At 36.9% G+C, this 17298-nt stretch overlaps 1 protein-coding gene across 5 annotated transcripts in view; it reads right to left on the reverse strand.

The window, feature by feature from the left end:
- The window catches only part of NALCN (sodium leak channel, non-selective), a 3563801-nt gene that overhangs the window by 702956 nt on the left and 2843547 nt on the right, over nt 1–17298 (reverse strand). The gene's annotated exons all lie outside the window — the stretch shown is intronic.

Genomic DNA, 17298 nt, shown 5'->3' on the forward strand with positions numbered 1-17298 from the left:
TAAATTACTTAAAATGATACAGGCTGAAGGACCACATGCTGAAAATACAATTAGCCAGTACATCAATTTAGAGAAAATGCAAATCAGTAACTGAACTGTAACTTAAATGAAGATCTTAATAAATTTAACTTAAAGAAGAACATTATAATATTTGATTAAAAAATCTCCTTACTTACACTGTATAGTCACATTCTAGCATCTATACATCCAACAGAAAAATTAGTTTCTGAAAACTGGTGAAAATAAAATTAACTGCATCTATTAACTTAACTTTATCCATATATATTTATTAACCACAAAACTGAACTGGGCCACTGATTAGCCATTTTAGCTATAACCCTAGCAAAAGGGCATAGATAAATGCAGTTTTCACGGTCAGCTTAGAATATCCAGTCATTTAATACTTTCATTCAAGCCACATTCATCAGTAAATGTTATGTGGTAGCCCTGTTCTCAACAAGGAAAAGAAGTGCTAAACATCAAGGCAGTCACTATTCTGCAATTGAATTTTTTTCACCTTAATTTAACACACACACAGCTATTTTCCTGTTGGCCTTCAATTTGAAATTATTTTTGCTGAACATACTTAGACATATTAAATAAAAATCTGTGAAATACAATTCGTTTATAAAACTTATATTTTCAAGTAATACATTACAAAGCAATATACACAAATATTCTGCAAAACTGACATGGAAAGAGCCATGCTATAGTTTCATTAGCATAATTTTATAACATTATTTATTTTAAGGATTTTAAAATGGCTACCTCAAAGTGAACAGCACTCAAACTGAGCTCCTCACAGTAATTTTAAAAACTTACCTCAGCCATGCTTTGACTGAACTGAAGGAAGTGAACATGTCTCATATCAAACTCTAAATGATCTTTGGAACAGTTCTCAGAATTATATACATTTTTTTAGCAAATATTTATTTGTGTTTATAGCTTTTCAGAAGATTTCTAAACTCTTCTTGAACAGGTCTGAGGCTAAAACTCACAAGATGATAAAGTGTTGCTAATGTTTCCATAAAAGATGTCACTATGTGTGTGTGTGTGTGTGTGTGTGTGTGTGTGTGTGTGTGTGTGTGTGTGTGTGTGTGTGTGTGTGTGTGTGTGTGTGTGTGTGTGTATAAATATACGTGTGTGTGTGTGTGTGTGTGTCTATATATATATATATATATATATATATATATATATATATATATATATATATATATATCAGCTCTAAAGAATGAAATAAAATTTCTTGAGGAGGCATTAGTATCGCAACATGGCACTGGCAGCTTGGTATCAGTCTAAAAAGTCCCAGAAAATAGAGCTGTCTTAAAAGATGTGGATAACAGATTTCAAGATAATAAAATATAATATAATATCCTAATAAACTGAAAAGCAAGACACCAGAAACACCCCAATGACATCAGTATTAATGGCTTACTGGAAAGGATAAAGAGTCAGAATGTCACTGGCTTTTTAAAAAGTTGGTGCCAACCTTTACCTTGGAGTATGTTGTATTATGCTTAGAGGTGTCATTACTTCCTCCACTCAGCATTAGTATCTCTGCCACAAACTTGGGCTCTACATTTTTATCATAAAAGAATAAACAGTTGGCAGTTGACTTTTACTTGCTCAAGGCACAGCTACTCATGGTTTGTTTGCTTGCAAATGAACATGTATCTCCATATTTAAGTAATAAACTAAAATACATGGAATGTATGAGTAAATAGATTTTCTCCAAGTTGGCCTAATAGCATAGAGACAGAACTTTTGTTTGCACTGCCAATGAACTGAGTTTAGGAATAGAGTCAAACACTGGTAGAGGCAACTGGGAGGGATAAAATGAAGTGGATAAGGCCAGCTGTCCTATCCTGGGGAGAGGATTATGGGAAGCCCAATGCCTGTGCAATCCCTGGTGAAGCCTCATAGGTCACTCACATCATGGGGGGGGAGTAATGCTGTATCTGACATCGATGTACTAGCTATTTCCTAAGGTACATAGTGTGGCCAGTTACCATTGGGAAGATGACTCCTGGCTTCATGCATGCAAATCCCCACTGGATCCCCTGCTCCATGAGATGTCAAGTGAATTATCATGAGATTGATTTCCCAAGGAATCAAGGTGCCAACCTGGTTGTGATTTCATCTGATATCATTCAATAGTTTGCAAGTCACATAGTTTTGAAAATGTTAATGTACATATGCAAATATTGCATATCTTCATAACTGCTACATCTCCAGTATAGTATAATATATATGTACAGTGATGGTATGTTTTAATGTCCCCCACCATGACATTTCACGCAACACTCCTCAATAACATATACCTCACACTAAAACTTCCGGATCAGAATCTGACAGAATTTTTTCCTCAAAGGAAGAAGAAACTGGTTTCCTTTTAAGTGGATTGAAAGAGGAAGAGGCTGAGAAAAAGGGATGAAAGTTTTGTATAGTTTTGAATAATCCCTGTGTAAAATTAAACCAATCCTCCTGAATTCCCTTTGAGAAGAGGGCATGAGACCTGTGGAAATGCAACAAGTGGGAAGACTGCATCAGAGATGGGATAGGCTTTCTGCTTCCTTCTGCCTTCAGATAAATACAATGTAATGTAAGTCAGTGCTAATGTTAACAAATTTTCTGTTGTACATTTGTATAATGTGATACTAAGGCTACTAACCTGGCAATTTCAGGAAGGAAAGTTTGATCATCTATTAGTTTTGATCTGTTAGGGTTGGGTACTGATGTAGAATGAGACTGTAAATTTAGGGATAATCATTTTTTCTATTCATGTGGAGGTGTAGCTGTATCTCTTCTAGGGTACTAAAATTATTGTGACTGTAGTGGCATTCATTACTTTACATAAAAATAAACCAGCATAATTTGTATGTTATCAGGATAAAGACCGGCTATGATAAGGCAGGTTGAAATCAGAGATTCTTTTCTGTTTGATGTCATAAGTGACCATTTCCTCTTACCCTGAATCTGGGTTGCTATTCAATCATAGTTCAAAATTCAGCTAACTCTAGCTGGGTTTCATTTTAAGGATGCTGGAAGGGTACTAATATAAGAGGTGACCTGCAGTGCATTCCTACAGCTTGTTTGCAATTTCAGTTTCAATTTAGAAAATAATATGGCAAAGGCTCAATTCGCAGAATTTTGTAAAAAATTGAAATTGCTATATATTAATATGTCAGCACTTTTCTTTTTTTAATGTCATATAGTTCACTACCCTCTTTTCTCCCATATTGTAGCTATGCTCTTGTCCCAACCAAACATTTTTAAAGAAATACAACATAAATGCTATTTTAAGAAAGTTTGCAGGCTCTAAAGGGGTGAGGTGTGTTATTATTCATCCTATTGCAAAGGGTAAGTTTCAGTTTATTGTTTCCCTAATGATGAGTTTAAATTGTATTGCTTTAATTCATATTCGTATAGTGTCTGACATGTCACGCCACTTGTGTTCTCTACATGAATTTAGTGGGGCTCTGCTGAACCTGAATTGCCACTGAGCATGCAGTCAAGTTTAATCTTGCAAGGTCTTTAATGGCAGCGGTGAGGCAGACAACCTACTAGTACATTATGGCATCATATTTAGACACCCCTTACAGACAAAACAAATTATGTTTAATATTTTAGGAACCATTTAACTGCACTTCAAAATATTTGACTTAACTTTGTAATAAGCTCGCATCTTTTTAATATGGCTGTCATACTTCTCATCAATATCAATGGCCAGTTATTACAAAGTGATAATTCCATCTAAACCTAATAACAGTCAATGTATTCAATAGGAGTGGCCTAGTTGAGCATGATGCTGAATGTCTACCTGGAAAATTTTTGTTTATGAGAACAAGAAAACATGGTAACTCCCAGTGTTTGGCTTGAACCCCTACTGGAGGCCTGGGGAGAAATGCTCCATTGTTTACGAATACAAAATACAAGATATAAAATGTATATAGTCATTGGTCATAGTTTGTTAAAAATGATAGCAAACATATTCTGTGTGGAGTTTGCGTGTCCTCCCTGTGTTCAAGTGGGTTTCCTTTGGGTGCTCCAGTTTCCTCCCACATTCCAAAGACATGCAGTAGGTGGAGTGGACACACTAAATTGGCACAGGTATGAGTGTGAGTGTGGTGTGGAAGAACTACAGTGACAGGGCTAGCCACCTGGCAGTGTAAACCTTGGCTCTAGATTATTGTCAGTGTTGAAGTGGCACCCCAACATCATGTACAAAAATGGGAAAAAGGGGCTGTGGATGGATGAATCTATAATAAAGCAGCAATGAGGAAACATAAGGCTCAATTGCATGCAACGAGAGAGAAAAAATATATAATTGTAGAATGAGGGGGCAGGGAAAATAGTTATACAGGGGGAATTGTGAGTGCAAAACAGATTCTAGTAGAGTTAGAAAGATTTCAAGTGGATTACAGACTGTCACCTATACATACAATTCCCAGAACAGACAACTCCCAGGGAAAGTGAAAGGCCATTCCACAAGAGCCATTTCAACTTCATCTGCCTTCCAGGCTAGGCTACCATTGGATTCCATTTGTGCAGCAGCAACATGGGTAAGGCCTCATACCTTTATCACTCATTACAAAGTCGATTTGGCCTCCAGGAACAGGGCCTCTTATGGGTCCACTGTTCTGAAGAGTATTTTCCCTTGAGCCGCACAAGAAAAAAGGTGCTAGGGACACTGTTCCAACCAGCAAGAATGAAGGTGAGATAGGACAACATAATGTTAAGAAGTTATGTACACACCATAGCATTCCATGTTTGTTGTCCATCTCGCCTTCATTCGTGTCCCACCCTCCTTCCTCTGCCTTCAGTCCTGGAGGATCGGGCGGTCTTTACTGGCAAATTATCAAGTCTCTGAATCTCCTTTTAGTCTGTTTTTAGATATGTTGCTTTGTTTAGAGGTGGTGATTGTTTCTATCTGCAGACAAGATCTGGGGAGTAGTCCCGGAGCGTCATGGGATGGGGTATAGCCACGTCCAGTAGAGGCTCTCGAGCTTTTGAATGGGGCTGAGTCAGAGCCGATTCTCTGTTCTGAACCCAACCAGCAAGAATGAAGGCAAGATGGACAACAAACATGGAACGCTATGGTGAGTACATAACTTCTTATTTTGCTTTCTGTAACTTATAATTTAGTTTTTAACATAAGTTTTTTGTCTCTTTAGTGGGACACAGCTGGCCAGGAGCGGTTTCGCACCATTACATCAAGTTATTACAGAGGTGCACATGGCATCATAGTTGTATATGATGTCACTGATCAGGTACGTTATAAGTGTATGTATGCATGTAGACACAAGTGTATGTGTTTTCCTGTTTTAGATCTGTAATTAAATTCTTATGGGATTTGTTTTAAATGCTCAGTAGTTGAGTAAACTTTGCCCTCTTAATAAAAAGAAATCCCTGGGTAATAAACACTGGCCATAGTGGGAAGAAGAGCTCAGATATGACTTAACAGAAAAAAAAAGTTGTTCTGCTTCCATGCCTGTTTTGTCTTTGCTGCTGATAAAGGCAAATACGTGCTTGTACTGGAAAATGAAGACTAAATGTTGTAGTTTTTACCTTAAAACAACTGTAGATGTTGCAGCTTTCTTGTTTTGTCTCCAGAGTATTTCCTACAACATTGGCTTTGCTTTTATTTCATTCTCCATATATATATTTTTTTTATATAACAAGTCATATGCTACGTAATATTTATGCAGTGCATGGAACTTGATGATTACACTCCAATATTTGGCAAAAGACAAACCATTTAAGCCCCAGAATGGCGAATGACCCAACCTGAACAAATCATAAGCACCCCCTGCCAATTTTGTTAAGGTTTGGTTCCACACTTGGCAGTAAAATCTGCCTGTACTGACCAGAAAATGACAGCGGCAGAATAAAACAAAGTCTGCTGTTCTTTCCTGTAATGTGTCCATAAGTTCCTGTAATAAACTTAAACTTGCTAGAATAACATGGCTTGTGTTGTTATGTATTTTCTGAAGGATGTGAACTCTGAAACTTAGATGCACGTCATTATTTAGTGACTTCAGTCCTCAGTAGTTTGTCCAAAAACACTTACGAGGAACAAACCAAAAATATGAAGCAATAATCTATCTGGATGTTCTGCAAAAATGTTGACAGTGGAGAGGTGTGAAAGGTAAGTGTAAACATGCGGTACAGTTTTACTGCTTTTCTGATAGCATACATTAAGTGTTCTACAGCTTTGAACACCAGCAAAACACTTCAGTTTTTTCCCTGTAACTAGTAGTGCATGGAGCAGCTAATGCCCTACAAAGAATTATGATCATCTACTCAATCATAACACTAAATTGTGTTCTCAACATGGATGTCAAGATTAATTTCTCGAGCTTTGTTCTCAAGGTGGATTTCTTGGCATATGTATCTCAAGCACATAAGCAGGTTATGATTTGCGAGCCAATCATAATTCTCTATTATATTCTTGAATTTTAGTCTGTGGTGTTTATTATGACAGTGGTGGTGAATTGGTGGTTCCTTTGGGGCCATGTTGATCTTGCTTCGTGGATCTCTCAGCAGAGTGGCATATGGAGTTATTATCCAGTCATATTCTATCAGCTTAATTATCATTCTGACTGCTGCAGTAGCCTTCTTGGCTATATGGGTTGTTTCTTGCTAAGGCTACTTCAGCAGTGAGGAAACATGTACTGTGATGCTAAGTGCATCTTGCACAACCATACTTATCCAACCTGGAATGAGAAATACCAAACCGTTTTCACATTTTGAGACAGTTCCATGCGTTCTGTAATTACTAAGTAAATAAGAAAAAAAAAAAATAAGAGCAGTAATGATAAATTGCACTCGCATATGATCTGGTTCAGCTGTTCCCCATTTGTTGGTATGAGAAAATGAGGTACCTCAGAATGTGAACCAGGAAAGATACTGACCAAGCCAACCAAATAGTCAAGATGTGGGAAGAGGGACTGGTTGCCTGATAGGGATGTTAATACCAAAGCTCAAGCTGCTGGTGTTTGTAGTACCTGTAATTGTTATCATCATTATCATTACATACGGGACAGGCATAATTTTACACCCCAGAGGACTGGGTGTGGGTAGTCACTTATCAAGGAATTACCTGGGAGTGTAAGAGGCCTAGACTATTATGGGAGAAACTAATTCCTTGTAAGAGTCGGGGGGACTGGCCTTGCTGGATCTAAAGAGTTACTTCAAGGCCACTCATTTTAAGACAGATGTGTGTAATGCACATGGAAGGACATGCTCTAAAATGGAGAAAAATGATAATGAGGGTGGCACAGGCATAGCACTGTCACCTCACAGCAAGATGATTTTCAGTTCAATTCTTTACTGGGGTACCTTATGGTGCTGACTTTGTATGTCTTCCCTGTGTTTGTGTAGGTTTCTTCTGTGTGCTCCAGTTTCCTCCCGCATTACAAAGACATGCAATAGATGGATTTGACATTCTACATTGGCCATAGGTGTGTGTGCATTCGAGTATGTGGTATGGAAGAACAGCCGCACCAGGGCTTGCCACCTGGCAGTGTGAACCTTAATTCTGAATTGTCACTCTTGTAGTGACACCCCAACCACACCTGATAAAATAGGTTGTGTACAGATGGATAAATAATAAGAGGAAAATTTAGGTAAGAGATTGAGATTAACACCCTGGACGATGGATGTGGAATAGAGAGTAATCACCATACAGAGCATTTTTTATTTGTGTTTGTGTCTGTATGTATGTGTGTGTGTGTGTGTGTGTGTGTGTGTGTGTGTGTGTGTGTGTGTGTGTGTGTGTGTATATATATATATATATATATATATATATGTTTCTGTGTGTGTGTATATATATATATATATATATATATATATATATATATATATATACATACACATATATATGGGAACCCTTCATTTGCTCAAACTTTCAAATGTTCGAAGTTCATATGGCCGACACCATATGAGTGAACGTTTGAAAGGTAGACAAATGATAGCAGAGATCCCGCTACAGTGTGGGACTTGGAGATTCCCCTTTCCTGCTCTGTAGTGCAATCTCGGAGTGAGAATATTTAAGTAGCAGGGGGCGTGGTTTTACTGTGTTTACAGGTAGGTAAATGGTGTTATTTCAGGATGTCGGTCTTTTGGAATGTTGATCATATGGTGTCGGCCATATGAAAGTCGGCATTCTGAACAGTCTACAATCTGAAGTAGACCCATATATATATATATATATATATATATATATATATATATATATATATATATATAAAATGTACACCCACACATTTTATATATATATATATATATATATATATATATATATATATATATATATATATATATATATATACATATGCACACGTAGATGTAGATCTATACACACACACACACACACACACACACACATATATATATATATATATATATATATATATATACATACACATATAGATATATTAAAAACACTTCTATAGCTAAAAGCAAAAATACACTGACGCTGAGCTGTTATTGAGCTTTCATTCTTATTAGGTAAATAACTTCTTCAGAATACAGTTAATGTAATGGAAACTGCTTTAAGTATGAAATGCATTCTATTATAGAAGACAGTAAACAATAAAAACGTTTGAGTGAATTTTAACCAATCAAAAATAACTAGATGTTTTAAAAAATGCAATGAACCGAAGAATATAGAGTAATTGCATATCAAATAAAAGTAAAGCTGAATCAAGTAACTATATAAAACATATATCAAATGACAATGCAGAGAATAGTGTAAATATTACATCAAAGTGGGAGAAGTGGGTGGGGCTGTGTTAGTCATAACATTGAAGAGCACTCTTTATATTCATGTGTTCATTAAGCCCTAAGGATGCCTCTACATTAAGTTGTAGATGCCATTTCAGTTCTCTTAACGTAAGATATAAGTCAGTTTCCAAAGAGGGAATCCATCTGTTCCAAAACAATAATTTCAAATTTAACAAAATGTGAACATGTGACACTGTTTGGCAAGTGCATTGTTAAAATTCAAAGCTTTAATGGGCCCCTAAATCCTTAACACAATTAGACAATCTAAGAGAAGTTTTCCCACTATAGAAACTGTTACCTGAAACAATAATACCTTCATAAGCTACCATGGACGAATGACCGTTATAATGTTTGGGAAAAGTAATAGTGTAGCTACAATGCAAAAAAAGTATATCACCTTTATAAATATAAGGACATATCACACATTTACCACAGCAGTGCATGCCTTTAAAAGTGGTGTTGGAACTAGGTGCTTGGCAAAAAAAATCAGAATCTCTGTTTTCTAAATGCATATAGATAGTTCTAGTTTTTTGGAAAGTAAAAGATGGAGAAGTCATTAAAGACGAACCTATTTGAGGAGAATTAGAAATGATATCCCTATTAGTAATAATTTCCCTAATGTTAGTCACGTCTCTAGAAATAAGAATGGGAAAACTAAGAGATCTGTCATCATTAGAAATTTTTCTGACTTGAGGTTGAAATCCAAACTGCAAAATCTGTAGGAATTTAGTGCATCTTAAATACTGTCAACTAAGGAAGGAAGGTAATTCTAAGAACATGTTTTTCAGTAAGGTAGACTGAGCAAAAAACTCTATCATGACTGATTAATCTAGACAATTAATTATTAGATATATTAGTAAATAGACAAGTAATGAATTCATAATTAGTAGATGCACACACACATACGCACACACACACACACACACACACACACACACACACACACACACACACACACACACACACACACACACACACACACACACACACATATATGTAGACTGATTAATTCTAACAAAAGGACAAAAACTGAATACATTTCTGAATATATTGACTCTATTCTAAACCCTGTTGTACAAAAGACACCACTTTACATCAGATTCGTGGGGTTTTCTGAATGAACTGTTTCATGCTAAACTAGATATTAATAATTGTTGCTTTGTTACATTGGATATTGTTTCTCTGTATACACATATCCCACGTTCAGAAGGGAAAGAATTTGTTAAACTATTTCTAAATAAGTATGTACACTTTCAACAGCCTCGTATCATAACTTTAAATGTGCTTATTGACATTGTACTGTGTAATAATTTCTTTCATTTTAATGGAAAAGTGTTTCAACAGGTCACGGGTGTAGCTATGGGGTCTAAGATGGCCCCGTCCTATGCCAATCTTGTTCTTGCAGCTTGGGAAATGCAAACTTTCATACACTTGCCAGGTTTTAAGTACTCTGTTATATCACTATTAAATTAATGACTTTTTTTTTTTGCGTGGGCAGGGACCATGTCAACTAGATATTTTCTTAACTGCTATGAATGATAACATTACTTTTTTGCAATTTGTTAAATCTGGTTGTGGAGCTTCTGTTTCATTTCTTGATACTGCAATTTGCACTGATTGCACTAAGAACTGTCTTGTGTCTGACATTTTCAGAAAAGATACTTATAGAAACAATTTTTTGGACTTTACTAGCCAACACCCACTTTATATGAAAATGAATGTACTAAAAGGACATTTTATCAGATTATCCAGGCTGGTTAGTGATGACTTACCTTTAAAAAAAAGAAGCTGACTTTTTATGACTTTTTATGCAATCTATTTGTACAGAAACATTACCCTGAGAACTTGGGTTTACAGAACTGCTATGGAAGTTATGAATGACCGATATAATAAATTCCAACCCATCCTTAAATGTGGTTTTACCCCAAACAGCATAATACCCCGGCTGAAAAGGACAGAACTCTGAGCTTTCCCATTTCTCTCAGCAGTGATACGCGTAGCATTAGTGACATTGTCTATAATAATTGGAACATTATTAAAAGTTCTGACCACTTGACTAAGTATCCTGGGAAATGCTCTGCTTTTTTTCTTGTAAAAGATGTAGGACATTAAGACATGCATTTGAAAACAGGGACTCTGCATTTACTACAGAGAGAATCATGAATGTTACAGCCCCTGCAGGTATGTTCACTTGTGGGAAATGTGTATGTTGTCAGTACATAGTAGTCTCTCCTTTGATAATCACATCACCACAGTAGTCAGGAAATCCTTCTACGTGGCACAACTCATCACAAAAGGTTTCTCATCCAGGAAAAAAGAGGTAATTGTTCCCCTCTACTCGTCACTGATTAGACCCATTATAGAGTACAATGCCCCTTTTGGTATGTACCTTACAAGACATCTACAACAACTGGAAAGGCTGCAGAAATACCTCACAAAGAGGATCACTGGCCTCAAACAGATGCCCTACGCAGACAGTCTCAAAAAACTGCAGCTTTACTCCATCGCATATTGCCTACTCAGAGGCGATCTCTGCCTAACACACAAAGCTATGTCAAACCCAGAGCTTTTAGACATGCTCCACTTAAAGAAATCCCAATCCCTACGAGCTACACGCTCTAGGGACCCAAACCTTGTCACCACAATAAACAGAACATGCTGGAGGAATAGATTCCTGTCCCAGAGACTTCCCATACTCTGGAACAAACTACCTATCTATATCAAACAAAGCTCCTCATTAGCACTCTTCAAGAAAAATCTTGATGATTGGATAGGAGATAGGAAATTCACCCTGGGGATCACTTATGTGGCTCTGCTCGACAGTGGCACAGGAAAATAATTTTCTTGGGTGGCGAAAGCCAGGGTACCTTTTGGCTAGGCTTATATAGGCCCTAGGGCCAATAGCCTAGTACCTACCTATGAACCTATGAACCTAAGAGAAGATGTTTAGGGTACACATGGTGACTGTGGTTATAAAGCATCTGGGCTGATGTAAACAGTAAGTGGAGAAAAGATAGGAAGACATTTTATGAGGTAGGAGATTTATCTGTTGTGGCTGCAATTTTTTTTAAACATTTCTAGATAGCTGTGAATATTTTCTCCTTTTTTCTAAATAATGGAGAGTTCTAGGCCTAAAACTTTCAGGCAGGGCTTGTTGTCATTAATTGCTGTCCAGTTCTCTTTCTTTTATGTTTTTGATTTTGCTTGCAACTTGTTATAAGTAATGGCCATACTCCCTTTTAGATCTGGGTATCTTAACATCATGGACATTATTTTACAGTGTACTAAATAAAACTATAGAAAAACAGATCCTAATGAGGAACCATTATCTTAAAGGAAAACTCCTCCCTTTCATACAGTTTAACTCAATTGTTAGGTTTCTTTTCTCCCTACAATATGGTTCCAGCATTGTGTATGTACCAGAAACCTGCTTGTAGTTTTTAAAACTTTTATTTCCTTGCATTGGAGTCAAAGGAAGGGAAAGCCTACCTACTTTTTTAAAACTCAACATCTCACATACTTTGCAGAGAAATTCATCTCCACCTGCATGACATATCATAGACACAGTTAAATCTGTAGTTTACCCTGTCAGGTACTGCTGTCAATCTTAGATGGGTAATTAATCCTGCTAATGTCAGGAACACAGCAGCTGATATAAAAAAAGCAGAAAGCTGTGGAATTGTTTCCACTGTTTTTATTGCAGATGAGAGGAGAACTTAACACTCCCTTTTCATAGCAAAGCAAAGCAATTAGCAATCTTGAAGAAGCTGCTATATATTTCATTAACAAATTCTTAACAATTCTCGACAGGCATGCACCTAAACGATCTATTAGAACAAAATCCAAACCTGCCCCCTGGCTCTCAAAAGATACCAGACAAAAAATATTACTTAGAATTAAATCCTGGGCTAAGTGGAGAGCAACCAGAAATACCCCAAATCAACAAACCTTTAGACAGTTGGGAAATGCTACAAAAAAAGCTATTCTCTCTGACAAAAAAGGTACTATTGCAAGCTGCAGCAAATTCCCCACAATAATCCACAAAACTTCTGGGCAAGCGTGAATAACCTCCTTCGCCCAGGCCACTCTAGCACTCCTTCCCCTCTAGGGTCAGAGAACAATACCTCCCATCAAACTGCCAATGCCTTTAACACTTTCTTCACAAACACCATACAAGCTCTAGCCAATCAACTAGCTACAGACAACTCTGATCTACCTAACTCCTCACCTCATACTCGGCCAACATTCCAAATACAACCTATCCCTACCTCTTACATCCAAAAACTTGTCCACAAACTTAAGCCTTGCACCCCCCTCTGCCGATAACTTACCATCTGAATACCTACAGCAAGCAGCTAAAGTAGTCGCCTACCCTATATCCATCCTGATAAACCGTACCATAACTGAAGGAACCATTCCAGATCTCTGGAAAATCTCCCACATTATTCCCTTACACAAAGGAGGTAACTCTAATGACTATTCTAACTACAGGCCTATAGCTCTCCTTTCTCCATTAGCCAAGATTATGGAAAAATGTATTCACCATCAGCTAATGAACTACTTACTTCAACATAACATTCTAGCAAACTGTGAAATGGCTTCAGGCCTTTTCATAGTACCACCTCAGCTCTCCTATCCTTCACCAACACCATTAATAATAACCGCAATAATAGCACCCTCTCATCAGCACTCTTCCTCGACCTGTCTAAAGTCTTTGATATGGTTAACCATCTCTTACTCATAAACACTCTGTCATCCCTCTCTCTTGATGCCAAAGCAATTCTCTGGTTCAAGTCTTACCTTAGTAATAGACAGCAAGCAGTTCTTTGGGAGAATCAACTATCATCTCACCTTCCTATCTCCCTGGGAGTCCCTCAAGGCTCCATTCTTGGTCCTCTTCTTTTCTCATTATTCATCAATGACCTTCAAATAGCCATTCCTCAAACCACCTGTATACAATATGCTGATGATTCTACTATCATATGCTCTGCCAACTCTATATCTGAACTTCAATCTTTAACCCAGACAGCTTTCAACACAGTAGAGGCATGGTTCTCTAAATGGCGCCTTCTTTTGAACACCAAAAAGACCAAGCTACTACTGTTTACAACAAACAGTAAGTCCTCCCCCATAGATTTCTCCATTCAATCCAGTAATGGCACCCTTATATCCCCCGACTCTTCCACCAAACTATTAGGAATTACAATTGATAATAACCTCACCTTTGACAATCACATTAATAACACTATTAAATCTGTTAATAAAAAACTGGGCTCCCTATATAGGATAAAACCTTTCTGAACTCCAACAGCCAGAATGACTATTGCCCACTCACATCTAATTTCAACTCTTCTGTATGCAGCACCCATATACACTAATCTAAAAAAAAATAATCTTACCAAACTAGCCGACTTTTATAATAGTATTGCTAGATTTGCCACTGGAAACCCATATAGAACTCACCACTGTCTTAACCTTCACCAACTAGACTGGCTGGAACTAAAAAACCTTCTGATACTTTCCCAACTTACTATCGTTCACAAGATTTTTTACCAACCTAACAATACTTCAGTACTAAACAACCTTATAGCACGCTATAAGAATCTTGATTCCTTACACTCCTCCAATAAACATCTAGCCAGTACCACCAAGTCTAACAACTTAGCTGGTGACTCACTGTTCTCAAATACCACTGGAAAACAATGGACCCTCTTGCCATCTGACCTTACCTCACTTCCATCCCTTCCTTTCTTTAAACAAAGTCTTAAGGAGCACCTTAAAACTCACTGGCTATGCCCTTGCTGTTACCCAGACTGATCCTCTGGGTTTCTCTTTGTCATCTCTTGACTTCCTACTTTCCTCCACTCTTTCCTGTCTACTCCTCTGAATTAGTAGCACCTATAAGTTACCTCTACTACTTAGGCACCAATTACATCTTTTCTACTTGGCTATGGATGTACCCTGAAGGTAGTATTCTTGCCATTTTCTTTATAGCTCTTCCTTTTTCTACTGTTACTGTCTAACCCTTTGGAAATAGTAACTGTCTGGAGTAAACTAGAATAACCAAGGATTTAAATGTATTCTAATAATGTCTTGGGGCTGCCCTAGATATTCATACTGAAAAATTATCTGTAGGTGTATGATGTATTTCTTATAGTGTGTCACATAGTCTTCCCAGAATTTAAACTGTAATACCTTTCTTGTTTATTATAAACATTTTTTGTGTGGTGGTGGTTGTTTATATGTGGAGCTCTTCTCCCCGGGCCTCTACTGAAAAAGGAAATATATCCAGCTGGACCAGCCCGGTCAACAAATGTAAAATAAATAAATAAATAAAATTAGATCAGTCAGGGGTTTAAAGGCAATTGTCAGCTCTTCTTTCAAATTTACATAACCAGCAACACAGTATTGAAATTCTAAACTTTAAATGTTATTTATAATAGTTTGTGTTAAGATAACTTAAGAGTGGTAGCAAAGATTTCTGTGACATTTAGAGAAAAGTCAGTAAATATTTTTTCTTGTAAAGTATAAATGCATTTACCATTTTCAAGCCCCACACACACACACACACACACACACACACACACACACACACACACACACACACACACACACACACACAGGCCAGAACTGCAGAAAGAGAGTCATGTGGCAACCCATGTCTCTCAAGTGTACCTCATTACGAGGAACGTACCTCTTTTGGGGTCTTAAAAAGTTCATGTTCCTCAAAGTTCCATGAAGTTCCACATTGAAAGGGTCTGTAACACATTCAGTGTTGGGAATTTTTTTAGTGAAATCCATGGTAAATAGAAATAAATCATATTAATTCATTAACAGATCTTCTTTATAAGTAAAACCAGCATATTTTAACCATCCTATGACCTTCCTAGCTGAAGTTGTTAGTAAGCCATTAGTACGTGTTCCACATTTTGCCCATTTGTTCCACATTATGAGGGATAGTGTTCCTCATTTTGGAGATGGAAGGTTGAGAGCTATGTGGCAACCCTATAAACTAGGTGCACTGATACTGTTCAGAAAAATGGTCTTTTATGCTTTGTGTGACATCCTTCCAGAGAGGGATGCATATATGGTACATGCAGATCCATTGTAAGAGATTCCCACTGACTTTAAGTTAGTCCTTGCATTGTCAGACAGCAACCATAATATACAGCTGAATTTACTTTAACATACATTTACTATGTGCCCTTGCATTAAGAACACTAAGAAAAGGAAATCAGAAGTACTTAACTGTGTTTAAATGCATACACACACGCTTTTGCACACATGTACTTTATATACATACACATATACAGAAACAGACACACTGTGTGTGTGTGTGTGTGTGTGTGTGTGTGTGTGTGTGTGTGTGTGTGTGTGTGTGTGTGTGTGTGTGCACATGCAATATGTGTGCATACAATGAATTATTTATAATAAATAACATAGTATAGTTAAGCATTATTAATGTATACATTCTAGTAAATGTTGCTCAATGATTTACTTGGTCACTGTCACAAATTGGCTATGTGTTCCACATGTAATCTTGGTCAATGACTTTGTCAGTATTTTTTTTATTTTTATTGATAAGTGCATTTAATAATTGTTATTATCTTTGCCAGTGTAGATTATGTTGTGGCTGAAAAGGGGCCTGGGACCAGTTCACTTTTCTGGTTACCAAAGTATAAATAAATATGAAACAGAATAAAGGAGGGGGAATATGACATAAATAATTGAGGAACTAGTAAAGCACATTTTAAGTCTGCATCATTCATGAGAGAGAAAAATACTCCCAGTGAAGGCATTGGGAAGTAGCAAACAAAGTTTAGAGTCCTACTATTTGTCACTTGTAAATGTACAGCAAGGATTATTTACTGCAGTCAGAGTTTTCACACCTCAGCATGAGAGTATGGTGGAGTATTTATCAAGTTTGTTAGGACTACAAAAGACTCCTCTTACAAAAAGCTGTTTTTATCTGCTTTATTTTGCTGCAAGTAGCTAACAGCTATTTATAGCATAGAACGAGCTCTGGCAGACAGATAAATGAGGCTCAGTCAGGTAAACAGAGAAGCAGCTCTTTTACAGAAGGTGTGTTTAGATGACAGTACTTCACAGTTCTACCATTATATTTTAATGGCATGAGAAAACAGCACCACTTCCTTATGTCTGGCATGAGTCATATAAAGAAGACTGGAAATGTATTCTGGGAAGAAGGAAGGAAAGCAAGAAAATAAGATCACATTACCAAGGCAGGCCCTATCATCCACCATTTTGAGAGGAACACATTAAAATTGTAAAAGAAGTACTTGGAGTGATTTTGAGGCATTAAAATAGCTCAAAACAAAGATACACTGAAAAAAATGTTTTTTGAGTTCTTTTTTTTTTGCAATTTGATTTTTATTAGCATTTTTTTTAAATACACAAACAGTTTTAATTATAAATCACATAAAACTAATAAGCACAACACGAGTAATTTGGTATAATTAGTAATACCTGCTTGGCTACAAGTACAAACAG

Source organism: Protopterus annectens, chromosome 5.part0 (genome assembly GCF_019279795.1).
Source record: "Protopterus annectens isolate FY-2018-M chromosome 5.part0, PAN1.0, whole genome shotgun sequence".
Lineage (NCBI taxonomy): Eukaryota > Metazoa > Chordata > Ceratodontiformes > Protopteridae > Protopterus > Protopterus annectens.